This window comes from Tyto alba, unplaced genomic scaffold (assembly GCF_018691265.1).
Source record: "Tyto alba isolate M040663 unplaced genomic scaffold, T.alba_DEE_v4.0 Super-Scaffold_1, whole genome shotgun sequence".
Classification (NCBI taxonomy): Eukaryota; Metazoa; Chordata; class Aves; order Strigiformes; family Tytonidae; genus Tyto; species Tyto alba.
Genome location: NW_024881261.1, coordinates 6387466 through 6399993, shown reverse-complemented (window position 1 = coordinate 6399993; position 12528 = coordinate 6387466). Strand labels below are relative to the sequence as shown.

Sequence of the window (12528 nt, the reverse complement as noted above, 5' to 3'; positions counted from 1 at the left end):
CTTACACTTGACAGTATCCACTGCTGGCTGTGGCTAAAGAAGGGATCCTTGTCTGTGTGGGCCTTGATCTGAGGGGTTCTTATACTTCCATGTTCAGATGTCCGTTGCCACTGCACTCCTTTGCCCGGGCTCAGGAAGGAGTAAATGGTAGCTCTGTTCCCAGCTCGAGTAAGCAGAGGACAATAGGTAGAGGGTCCCGACTTTTGTGTCAGCATGACAGCACAGAGGTAGCAGGTAATGGGCGAACAGGTATTATCAATATTCTCTTATAGAGGAGAAGGTGGGCAGAAAACAGGGCTAAATTTGGCACAGTTTGGAGTTTCTGTGGTTTCTTGTCTACTCCTAGGGCAGTCACTTGACACTCTATTTGGCTTTGAGGTGGTCTTCAATCTAGGTCTGATGGTTTGATCAGTTACTCCTAGTTTATGCTGTATCCTGAGAGATATTTAGGTGGCTTTATGAAACTTATATGTCTGATCTAATTAGTTGTATTAAATCAGATGTTTACAAAGGTTCCTTTCTCTGTCTTGAGGAGCTGACTTCTAGAGTGTTTTATGTCAAGTGTCTAATAAAACTTATTTTCAGCTGTAAAGTAACTTGATTACTGTGAGCTTCTTTGGTTTGTTTTTGTTTTTGGTTTTGGTTTTTTTGGTTTGGTGTTTTGTTTTTTTTTCCCAATATTTTTTGTTGTCTTGTGCTGTTCTGTTTCTGAGAACTGCCGATTGAGTACCAGTAAGTCATAGCTCTGGAATTTGTTTTTCTGATCTCTTTTGAAAGTAATAACTTCAAATTGCCTAATTGTGTAGAATTATGTATTGCAAACAAGTTGGGTATTTTGGCTAATTAAATTCTGAGCTGATCTTGCTCCCTTTTTCTTGTTTGAGTCCCAGAAACAGATAAGGGAGTAGTAGATGTTTGTGGATATGTCATAAGCTTTATAGTCCTAAACAATAAACCAACTTAGCTGTCTCAAGTTAAGCTTCAATTACATTAAAGAGACCATAGCAGAATATACTGTATGCTGTTTAGAACAAGTGGCATTTATTGTTATTTGTAGTTTGTCTTCAGATCGGGTTGTCACACTTAATTGCAACCCTCTTGGTTAAGTATTTTGCCAATGTATAACAACAGAGGCTTAAACTAAGTGCATGTATACACCAATGTACTAAAATTTACAGATTAGCTCTCAGCAATTGTTGTATTTGGTCACTCTAGTTTACTGAAATGCAACAGTTTAAGGCTGAAAAGTGTGAGTTGCAGAAGACACCCAATGTGCTTTTGTTTTTGTACAGGCTAGAAGCACTCTATGTATAGCATGCTCTGCTTAGCTCTGGCACTCATACTTGTTCTCTTAACAACACTGCTTGTCACACAGCAAAGTGCTTTGTCCCTGTGCCAGTGGGCTAACCATAGAATGCATACTGGGGTTTAAATTTTAACTGGTAGTGGATTTATAAGCACTGAGTTACTTACTGCAGCTCACACAAAATTCAGCTGGAGCACAATGATGGCCTAATGTATCTAGATAAGAATTGTGAGAACAGCTTTCTCCATCGCTGACTAATATAATATTAACATGTGGCTGAGTTGACTGTATTTCCCACTACAAAGCCTTTATTACAATGTGGTAAGAATGAAAACATATTATATATGCAGTAACTTTTATCTGTTGGTAAGTGTATGCTAGAGTAAGGCAATTCTGCAGCTGCTTGAAGTACTGAGTTATTTGAAGCCTAGTGTTATAATATCTAAGTCTCTGACAAGACTGTGTGTTTTGAAGCCTTAAAATCCATACATATTTTAGTCTCAAAATGAAGAAGGAAACCATTGTAATTTGAGAATGTTACAATGCTAACTTCTATTCCTTCTGTGTAGCAAAATTATTTACATAACCGAGATTGTCAGTATTATTTTATCAAGAATAGTTTGTAGTTGTGATAACAAATTTAGTTTCTTGCTGTTACTTCATCCCCCACTAGACTGAAGAGTGAAAAGCAAAATATATTATGGGAAACACAACATTATACTGCCTTCCTGGACATATGAAGCAATGATGATGTTGAGGATATAATAATTCATGTTCAGAAATTTTGCTATAATTCTACATTTTCAGTATTTTGTTTTGTGCAATGTATGAATTATACCTCCTCTACCTCCTGCTCCCTGTGAAACATTATTCTCTTATCTCAATTTTAAAAAGCTGTCCTTTCTGTCTTCTTAACGTGTAGGTAATTGCAAACTTTTCCTTCCATAAATTCAGTCCAAATTTTTTTCTCGGCTTCTTTCTCCCTTCCTTCAGTGCAAGATTGTTACTAAGTAAAATAAAGGAATTCCATTCTTCAGTTTTCTGTCATCCTCTTTCTGTTTGTTGTGGAATTAGTGAAGCAGCACCAAAAAAAAAAAAGATTTTTAATTTCTGTTACTGTTTGTGTTTATTATTCTCTTTTCATGGCTGTGGAAATGTAAGTAGGGAGGATGGGAGTTGACATGAACTATAGTACCTCTCTTGGAATGATAGTTACAAGTAGCCCACTGCAGTTTGGTATGTTCTACTTCACTTGAACACATGAAGAAAATAAATCACAAGTGAAAGCTGCCAGGCAGCTCATAAAGAGAGGTTAGAAGCTTCAGTCAAGAGCCTTTTTCATCTTCAAAACAGTTTTTCTTAGAGCATTCCTTGGACAGGCTGTCAATCAAAAGCTTTGTTATACCAGGATCTAAAACCTTATCCATGCAGAATGAGGCCTTTAACAAGAAAGTCTGTGGTACTGTGAATGTTGTGCTATAAGAATATAGTGCAAGGAAGTATAACAAGAGTGACAGTACTGACACCCCCAGATGGCCTGACCTTACCTTGCATACTCAATAAAAATGTGAACTACTCGTCTTCCACTTTAAGAGTCAACTTGTACCCTGAAGGAGGGTGCGTTCTCCTTATTAGAGCACAGATGATTTTCTTGGCTTAAATTACCATGTCTTTCATCCCCCCCCCCGTGCCAATGAGTACATGTAATACAAATTAGAAAAATGTAAGGAGCACAAACTGTTTTGTAAAGACAGAGTGACTTGCAGATAGATGCAAACTATAGTTGCCTGAAACAATTGAGGCGTTTTGTACCAAACTGGAACAGGATCTCGATCCACATGAAGACAGTGCTGTTCTGACTACCTTCTCTGAACAAGGATCAGAACTCTACCTGCAGTGGCTTCTGAAAATGTACTTTGAGCTGGCATACCTCATTCAAGGCTGCTGTCTCCTAGCTCTGTCTTTTGCAGTCCTTTTCTGGAAAGACTCTTGAAGTTAGGTGACTCCTTTTGATAACTTTTTATAACAGCAACTTGAGTTTACAATCTACACCAGCAAAACCCAATATTCAATGACTATTGAAATTCACCCAGTAGTGCATCTTTTACTGGATCAGAGAAGTGCCTGGACCTTCTGGATTGTTTGGAGCATATTTTGCCTCTTTTCCAGTTGAACTGCCAGCATATCTTGTTTAAGGGAACCAATGTTTGGAGGTAGGGAGCCAAGACTCCTGCCTGCATCCAGTAGCTCAAAGGTATTCCTGAGTCCCAGGTTTATATGGGGCTATTCTGACCAAAATTCTTCCAAAATGTAAGTCTGTTTTTCCATATTTATTATTTCCATGGTTTTATAATCCATTGGCAATTTTATGATATATGAAGATGTGAAGATACTGTGCAGCTTCTCTATGTCCATACTTCATTGAAAGAATGATGTCTATGAAGATCATAAATACAGCATTTCTTCCTCATGCCTGTGTCCTTCCTGTGTGTCTTCTGTAGAGTTATCTTGCAGAGAGCTTTTAGGCAGCCTACCTTGAAGATACGTCATGGCATCCTAACCTCTCAAGATGTGTGAAGTAAGCACACATACCCTTCAGGGTCTGTTCTGGATGTACTTTTCAAGCTTGTTATCCAAATAATAGGCAAGTCTCTCCCAAACATGGCTTTGAGAATTGTGGGAGTTTCTGAACATCTCAAAACCAGTTACACCATCTGAAAGTGCTGACCAGCAAAAAAAAAAAAAGTTTCTGAAGCAACATTTTCTTGTGCTTGGTGAAGTATGATGGGAACTGCTCTTTGCTGTATTTTTTGGGGGGGAGGGGGAGCATAGTTTCCTCACTTCAACCTCCTGATGTGCAGAAGTGAGAATATATTGTTTCCTGAGATCACTCCTTGCAGTGCTGGAAAGTATGTAACACAACTGCTGATGGACTGATACAAGACCCTTCTAAATTTTTCTCCTTGCAGCAAGGTTCAAACATCAGCAGAAAGCAACAGATTAAAAATGAACATGAACATCCAAATATGTGGACATACAGACAGAATGCTTTAGTGTATTTAATGAAACAAACAGAAAAAACTATGCAGAAATCAATATAAACCTTTTATTGTCTGAAATTAATAATTGTAATGATTACTCAGCATACCAATCCGTGAAAAATGCAATATAGGACTAAAGAGTATTTAACTGAATAAAACACATGAAAACTCTTAGATAAGAGGAAAAATATGGTGAATGAACAGAGAACAGTTAATTGGATAAGCGACATGCATAGCTGGTAGCTGAAAAGATCACTGAGTTTGCAGGCATACATTATACTAATGGGATAGATGGAAAATTTTTTGTAATTGATTTCTCTTTTTTTATCTCATGACTGATGTAATTTTGACATTAACGTCAGGCTGACAAGACTTTCCCCGATCAAATTAGGAACCTAGAGTCCTGTAGTGTTATTCATCTGAAAATCAATAATATCTAACAATATTTGTTGTTGAAAAGTTACCATCATGCAGAAGCCTCTTGTTAAGTTTAATTATCACCCAATGTATTATTGTGCAGAGAAAGTCACGGGAAATAAATACATATAATACAAGGCTTAGATCCACTGGAGCAATTCTGGGTAGACCACATATTCAGGGATTAAAAACTGGAAAAGAAATCAAAAGGATTCTTTTCAATATCAGTTGTTTGTTACTTTAACTAGCTTTATACATTTGCCAGTTCAAGGAAGATTTCACAATGTGACTTTGTTTATGTAGGCTACAAGCAGTGACTATTTGATTGTCCAGTATTTATATGGACAGAAGGGTATGAATTTATTTTAGTGACAAAATTTGGAATTTTTATGATTACCATGGGATCCTGAGGGAGAAAGTAATCTTTCTAGTCCCTGTTTTAGACTGAAATTATCATTGCTATAATCAGGTAAATATCTTTGTTTAGAGAATATATCTACATTTCTTCAGGGAAAGTGTTCAGCCTGTAAACCATCAGGGTTTTTTCATGCACCAGAAAGACTGATTCTACTTGCAAATAGAAGTCTATATGTCAGGTACGTGCTTAATTAAGGTGACAGAAATATTGAACATGTTTTCTGTATGAGAACTCACACTTCTGCAAAGCACATAGTGTTCATGAGTTGCAGCTTAAATTTCTTGCAAAGGAAGAAGGGAGAAGAATGCCCTGGGACCTCTAAAGAGCTCTGGGAGAGCTGCACGCAGTGGCAGTTGCAGATGTAGCTGTTCTCCCTAAATCAGCCATACATTGTAGCTTTAAGAGATGGTAACAAGTCCTGATATCAGTTGCACACCAGTCAAAATTAATTATTTTCCTAAGCACAGGGAAGTGTTTTAAAATACATGAAGTGATTAACATGTCCATTCCTTCATTATACAGGAGATTAAACCTTTAGTTTCCAGGAGTGGGAAATAGAAAAAGTTTATTTCTTGTCTGTCTCTGGTTAGATAGTAAGCTGTCTTCCAGATCCTTGGCAGGTGTCTATAACAAGGATGCTGGGGTTGATGGAAGATGCACAGCAAATCACCCATCACATCTGGTTAGAATTTTCATTCACCAGGAATGATGACTTGTTTGAACCACACTAGTGCTTTCTCAGCTGATGTTGACTTTGGTTTTAAAACGCCCTGTATTTTTACTCCATGAATTGAAGCAGCAAAATATGGATGTTCAAATCCAGCAGTTTTACAAGAGGAGCAAATGAACTGCAGGAGATCTGCAGTTGATACACTACGATTATTCTGCAAGAAGAAGTGGTGGTTGTGACGGAGAGGCAGAGAAGAAAAGAATATGACCAGTAAGGTTGCTGTGGTGTTACCAGATCACCAGTCAGGCAGCTATAGGTAGGGGGAGAACTAAAAGGGTAAATTCTCATTTCACTTTATCGTCCTGGTAATGTCACAAATATAAACAAGTTCTATCAAATATTGTGGGTTGTTTGTTTTAAATTTTTCCCATGTTTTGAACAGCTCACTTAAACTCTTGAACTCTTAAAATGCAAAAAACGTTCAGAGTTTGCATATCAAGTTTGGAAATACCTGCTATTCTCTATATGTTCTTGGAAGGTTTAGCCTGGAAGCCCTGTACACTGGAATCTTACAGAATTCAGTCTGGAAACAGACTTTGTCTTTCAGGTCCACACACAGATTCATAGAAACTGAGTCTGAAGAAGCCTTCTTGTATCATTTACAATATATCAGTTCGTTGCTATATACAGGTGATTCCAGACAAATTAAAAAAGTTCTTATATTAATTTTAAGCATCTTGCATAGTAGGATTTTCCTGCCACTTAAAATTAGGCTGGTTATTACAATGGTTTGTGAGTTCAGTCTAGGATAAATACCTCTTTCTGATCTAATCTTGAGCCACCTAATTGGACATTTCTTTTCTGAGCTTGGTGCCTCATTTCAAATTGCTCTGAATTCATCATGTCAGTATGATTCTCCTCTATTAAGCTACAGTTTAATATTACAGTTTACTATGTGTTCCAATAATTTGCTGCATTATTTTTTTTTTTCTGTCATGCATTTACTGTACTTATGTATGTCATTGGTAGCACGTTTGTTTGTTTTTGCCACCAACTATGCCAATGAGGAGTTCAGGAGATAATTATTTGGGCTACTGCACTGTGGAACTCTCCAGGTATTGAAAACATTTAAAAGCATCTGATGATGTCTGAAAGAATTTTGTGGTAGAACTAGATACAATGAGGAGGAGGAGGGAGGGATGCATGGTGTGCAGGAATGATCAGCAGTAGGTGAGAAGTTACAGTCTCGCTTGGTTCTTTATTCATGGAGACTGGTGCAAAGAAAGCTGACTGCCAGCTAATACAAGAACCAAAATGATTTAGGAGCTGTCAGAGTATCACTGATATTCTCTTTTAAAGCCTGTTTATATGTTTCTTGACAAGTGGTGTAGAGTGATTGTCAGTGCATGTTGTAATTGTCCATGTTGTAAGTTGCCTATGGAAGGGTAAGCTTTCATGTGAGGTTCCCATCAGACAGTTGAAGAACATGTGTTTGAAACCAAATGATTGCCCTGCAAAATCGATGCTATCACAATATATGCTCTAGTCTTCTGAAAATCCCATGAGGCACTGTATAATGCAAAGCAAGGAAATTAATTTCAGGATGCTTTTAAAATCTAGCAGTTTTAAAGTAGAGCAAATGAACTGAAGCAGATTTCCATTCCTTAGGTCTGAAATCTTTGAAGGGCTGGCCTTAGTATCAGGTAGAGTTTTACTTTTTCTGATTTATTTACCAAGAGACTGTCAGCTACAAATAGTTTAATTACTACTGCCAAAAAAATAATTTTATATAAGAACCTTTGAAGGAAGTTTATGGAAAAAGCTACAGTTTTGCACTGAATGGATGGAATCTTTGACTAAGAATGAACACCTATCTACTGTACTGGGTATTGTTAGACTATTTGTATGCTGACTGGCAAGTGGTTTAAAGCAACATTTACCATAAAATCATAGAACACCAGGTTAGGAGGGCCCTCAAGGATCATCTGGTCCAACCTTTCTTGGCAAAAGCACAACCTAGACAAGATAGCCTAGCGCCCTGTCCAGCTGAATCTTAAAAGTGTCCATTGTTGGGGAATCCATCACTTCCCTGGGGAGATTAATCTAGTGGCTGATTGTTCTCATTGTGAAAAATTCCCCTCTTGTGCCCAATCGGAATCTCCCCAGGAGTAACTTGTACTCCTTACCCCTCCTCATGTTTCCCACATGACTCCCTGTAAAAAAAGGAGTCTCCATCTTCTTTGTAGCCACCCTTCAAATACTGGTACGTGGTGATAAGGTCTCTCCTAAGCCTTCTCAAGGATGAACAAACCCAGTTCTCTCAGCCTTTCCTCACATGGCAGGCTGCCCAGTCCCTTGATCATCTTTGTGGCCCTTCTCTGGATCTTCTTCAGCCTGTCCACATCTTTTTTGTATAGCGGGGGCCAGAACTGAGTGCAGTACTCTAGGTGTGGCCTGACAGGCACTGAGTAGAGTGAGATAAAGACTTCTTTACCTCTGCTGGTGGGATGTCTCAGGACTGCAGGAAGATATCTGCCCATAGAGAAGGTGTTGAGCATACTTTGTGCGTATGATGAAGACTAGTAGGCAGTTTAGGGAATGAAGAGGTGGAAACTGAGGGATACCACAAAAGATAGGAAGAACAGCTATCAAGAAAAGTATGTTTTAGAAGTACAGATTTGTAGAAATCTAAGTCTTGTTCCAATTGCTGTATAAAATTAATTTCCCTAAGCTTTTAGCTGTGAAGATTTTGGCTTAAAATATGAATCCAGGTCATCTTCCCAAGTTGGTGATACCAATGTTTAGGTATAGAGCTCTAAATCAGAGAGACAAAGACCTGACCCATGGCATTTTAACTGAGTCTTTGACCCAGAATTCATCTGAATAAATGAGGATAGGCCACCAATAGCAAGCAAAAAAGTGCTGCAAAAGTAGTATGTGTTTATGTTAATACAGTTTAATGAGTGAGTCTTGACCCATTGTCAAAGCCGGGTCAACTTCCTGATGAGACCTGACCTTAAATGTCTGCTTCTGTTCATATGTTACTTACCAGAGCAGTAAGTAGATAAAAAAAGCAAAGGAAATAGGCAACACTGAGCTAGTAGTCAGAAATATTGTTGTAGTGCATCCAGCCACAATGGTCTTGTGCTCCTGTGTCTGGATATGAATGTTGTGAACTGTGATGGTCGAGGTGATAGCATAGTCATCGCAGAGTGTGGGGCTCACTGTCATAACCTGCTTTCTCTTTCACATTTGTTGAATGTGTATTGGATAGTCATAAGAAAATATTACTTTATTATTATTATTAAACAGCTAAAGGAATGTCCAAAGCCATATTATGTACAGAGAAGGGGTATGTCCAGAGACCTATTTCATGTCTCAATTCAACAAGCAATAGACCATTCCGATGTAAATATAGCTTTGCAACAGCAGCAGAACCCATAGTATTGTATTTGATCTGCTTGCTATATAAATGATTTCTGAATGGATTATCTCCTGAAATTCTCAAAAGAAAAGTAACAACTGAACAATATAGACTTGCTTCAAATATTGTTCAGTAAGATAGGTTGTTTAGGTTAAAAAAAAAAAATTCCTAGACGGTCAGATATCTTATATGCTGACATGACTGTAGTAATTAAATTCTTGTACAAGCCAGTATGGCTAAATAATAGTAACACAAAATATTTTATTTAGAAACATCAAAACTCCTGTGTGAATGAAATGGCAAATTCTTGATCCTGTTTGCTTTCTTAGAGGAAATGATTAATTAATCATGATATAACTCCATCTAGGCTCTTATTCTACTCAAAACATTTGCAAGCAGATTGTAGTTGCCAGAGTTTTGGCCTCAGCTTTATTTAATGACTATTTTTAAATGTGTTATTTCTGAATTAGTCAGAACTATTTAAGCTGTATTTTTCAGCTGAGGGATTGCTGCCATAGATCTGGTGAGGTTGAATGAAACTGGTTTTGATAACTGTGCTGAAGAAAAAAAGAATGCCTTGGTGAGAGTTTAATTTAGCCTCCTTGGAGCCTGTACTGCTTAGTATTGGTAGTCAGTGGCAGATCAAGCCCGTAATTGTCATGAATACCCACATATGCATCTTGAAATTGATGTGTCTGCTATGAATAAATTAAATAATCACTTGCTAGTCTGGTTTGTATCAGTTTATAGTTTGATTCACAGAGTTGTTATGTTGACAGTACCTCTGCAAACCTCCAAGTTCCAACCTGCTGCTCAAACCAGGGTCAGTGCGAGCAGGTTCTTCAGGACAGTGTCTGGTTGAGTTTTGCATGTAACTGAATATGAAGATTCCACAACTTTTCTCGTAGGGAAACCTGTTCCCATGTTTACCACCCCTATGTTGAAAATCTTGTTTCTTATGTTTAAATTCAATTTCCTGTACTCCAATTTGTGCCCATTGTCTCTTCTTTTACTGGCTACTGCTGAGAAGAGTCTGGCTTTACTTACCCCGGTACCAGACTTTGCACTTCCCTGCACTGAACTTCAGAAGATTCATGTTGGCTGTTGATTACAGACTGAAAGATCCAAACTGATGCTAATGGATTTCACATCAACTGACTGAAAAACCAACTTTATAAAAATTAGTCAATTGAATAACACAGTGGTTTTACAGATAATTAAACTTACAATTTCGTGTTAGAATGGATAGATTCGTGGGAATAAAATAAATTTTTAAAATAACATTTTTTGTATAAAAGTGCTGTATTAGCAGCAAAATAAATAAAATACTTATGTGATTTTATTTTTGTAGCTTCAATTTAGTTACTTAAATTAGCTTGAAAAGTTGACTTTTGGTTAGATTGTGCCATTGATTTTTTTTTGTTTGTTTTAATAGAATTTTTTATTGATTCCAGAAGTTCTTTTTTGCAAGGAAAAATGAATGTTTGAAGAAATTATTTTGCGGTAACAGCTCAATTTCATTTGTACAGCTTCAAGTGTGAATGTTAATATAGTCCCATACAAGAGCTCTTATTTCTTCTGCGTGTGTTTTTGGTTTGTTTTTTTTTTTTTTTTTTCTGCCAGTATAATATGAAGAAGAGAGCTGTAGTGATTACTGTTGAATACTGCTGAAGAAATAAGAGAACTTAATCAGAAATCTAAAATGAAACATATAGTCAGAGCATTTGGTCTTGGGAACAATAACAATGACTGTTACGTCATATGTTTTTTATTTATGTCATTGATGAATGAATGTCGTGCTATGTTTGAGAGAACAATGGCCTTTTAGAAGTGAAGAAGAAAATTATTTTCTCTGCCTTCCAAGCTATAGTTTACATTTACTTCACAGAATTTATAGACAAGATGGTAAATAATATGTAAACACTCAACTTTTATGTATTGGTTGACCCCATTTTTATAAGGAATTCATGTTTTCCAAGGAAACAGTTCCGTTCACTGTGTATTTTTAATAAATTGCATTTTTATACAAATAAGACCTAGGTAGTAATATGTCACTAACTGACATTTGCAGTGGCCAGATTTGCAAAGTTGTAACTAGTTGTGACATCATGAAGAATTGATTTTTCACAGTTTTGTTATTCAGGATGAGCCTTTGAAGATATAAACTCTTTGCAAATGAAGGTATGCATCCATTTCCAGCATAGGGCATAATCTTACTCTGATCAAAATCAATGCCAGAACTGAATTGCCTGGAGAATTCTAATCCATTAATAGTCATCATTACTACATCAAAGAAGTCATCAGCAAACAGGGTTAACGGGAGCAGTGACCAAGGAATTAGGATCTTAATACCTCCTGTGCGTTTTAATATAGCGTTAAGAAAACATTGCCAGTGGAGCATGTTACACATTGTAGATTTTGTTTATATTGAAAGCAGGGATATGCACATTATAAGAGTACTGGATATTAGGTCATCTGTGCTTATTTGTTGGGAGAAAGAACAGTGTCTCTATGAAAGGAAGTACAAACAGCAATAGGAAAAAAGTAATTGGTTACCCTTTTCTGGTGGCATAATAAATGAGATTACACCTTCAGACCAGTCCTGAATAGTAATTGCCTACTTTAAGTAGTCAGATTCCATTATGAGTGACAGCAGTAATTGCTCAGTCTGTTGTAACAAGCTCGAGAATATATACGAAACTTTCTTCTGCAGAGGTCCCCCAGCACTGTCTTCAAATAAGGAGAGAGGAATCCAGGCTGACTTTGTTCAACGCATTAAGATTTCTTCCTTTGTAAGCAAGGTCAGACGCCACATCCTACAGATATTAGTAAGAGGCATATCTTTCCCTCCAGCATTGACATATTTCCCAGAAGTGGAGGTTCTGTGTTAGCTTCTTGTGACTGCTCTTTAGTAAGGCTTCTCACAGAATAAGACGGTCTCTACTTGAAAGATAATACTACTGTTGGTATTTATATGTGGTGATTGTCATTGAATGCAGCTGGCAGTAGGGGAAATGACCATGTGCATCACCAACCTCATCCTTTACAGAGCATCCCATCTTGTCCAGGAATGGCAGTATACCCAACTTTAGAGGTCTGGATAGTTTACTTATCCTGAATATAGAAGGTGAATGCTGCAGGTCTGTGCTCTACCCTTTTTCTAGGAAGAATCAACAGTTAATTTCCAGAAGCTATCAAGAGTTTGAGTATAAATTGGCTCAGGTGCTAGATTATGAAACAGCTATAATGTAT

The 12528-nt window shown here is 37.3% G+C and overlaps 1 protein-coding gene across 1 annotated transcript in view; it reads left to right on the top strand.

Annotated features, from left to right (window-relative positions):
* Window positions 1-12528, top strand: part of PLPP4 (phospholipid phosphatase 4) — a 66999-nt gene that overhangs the window by 30123 nt on the left and 24348 nt on the right. The window lies entirely within an intron of this gene.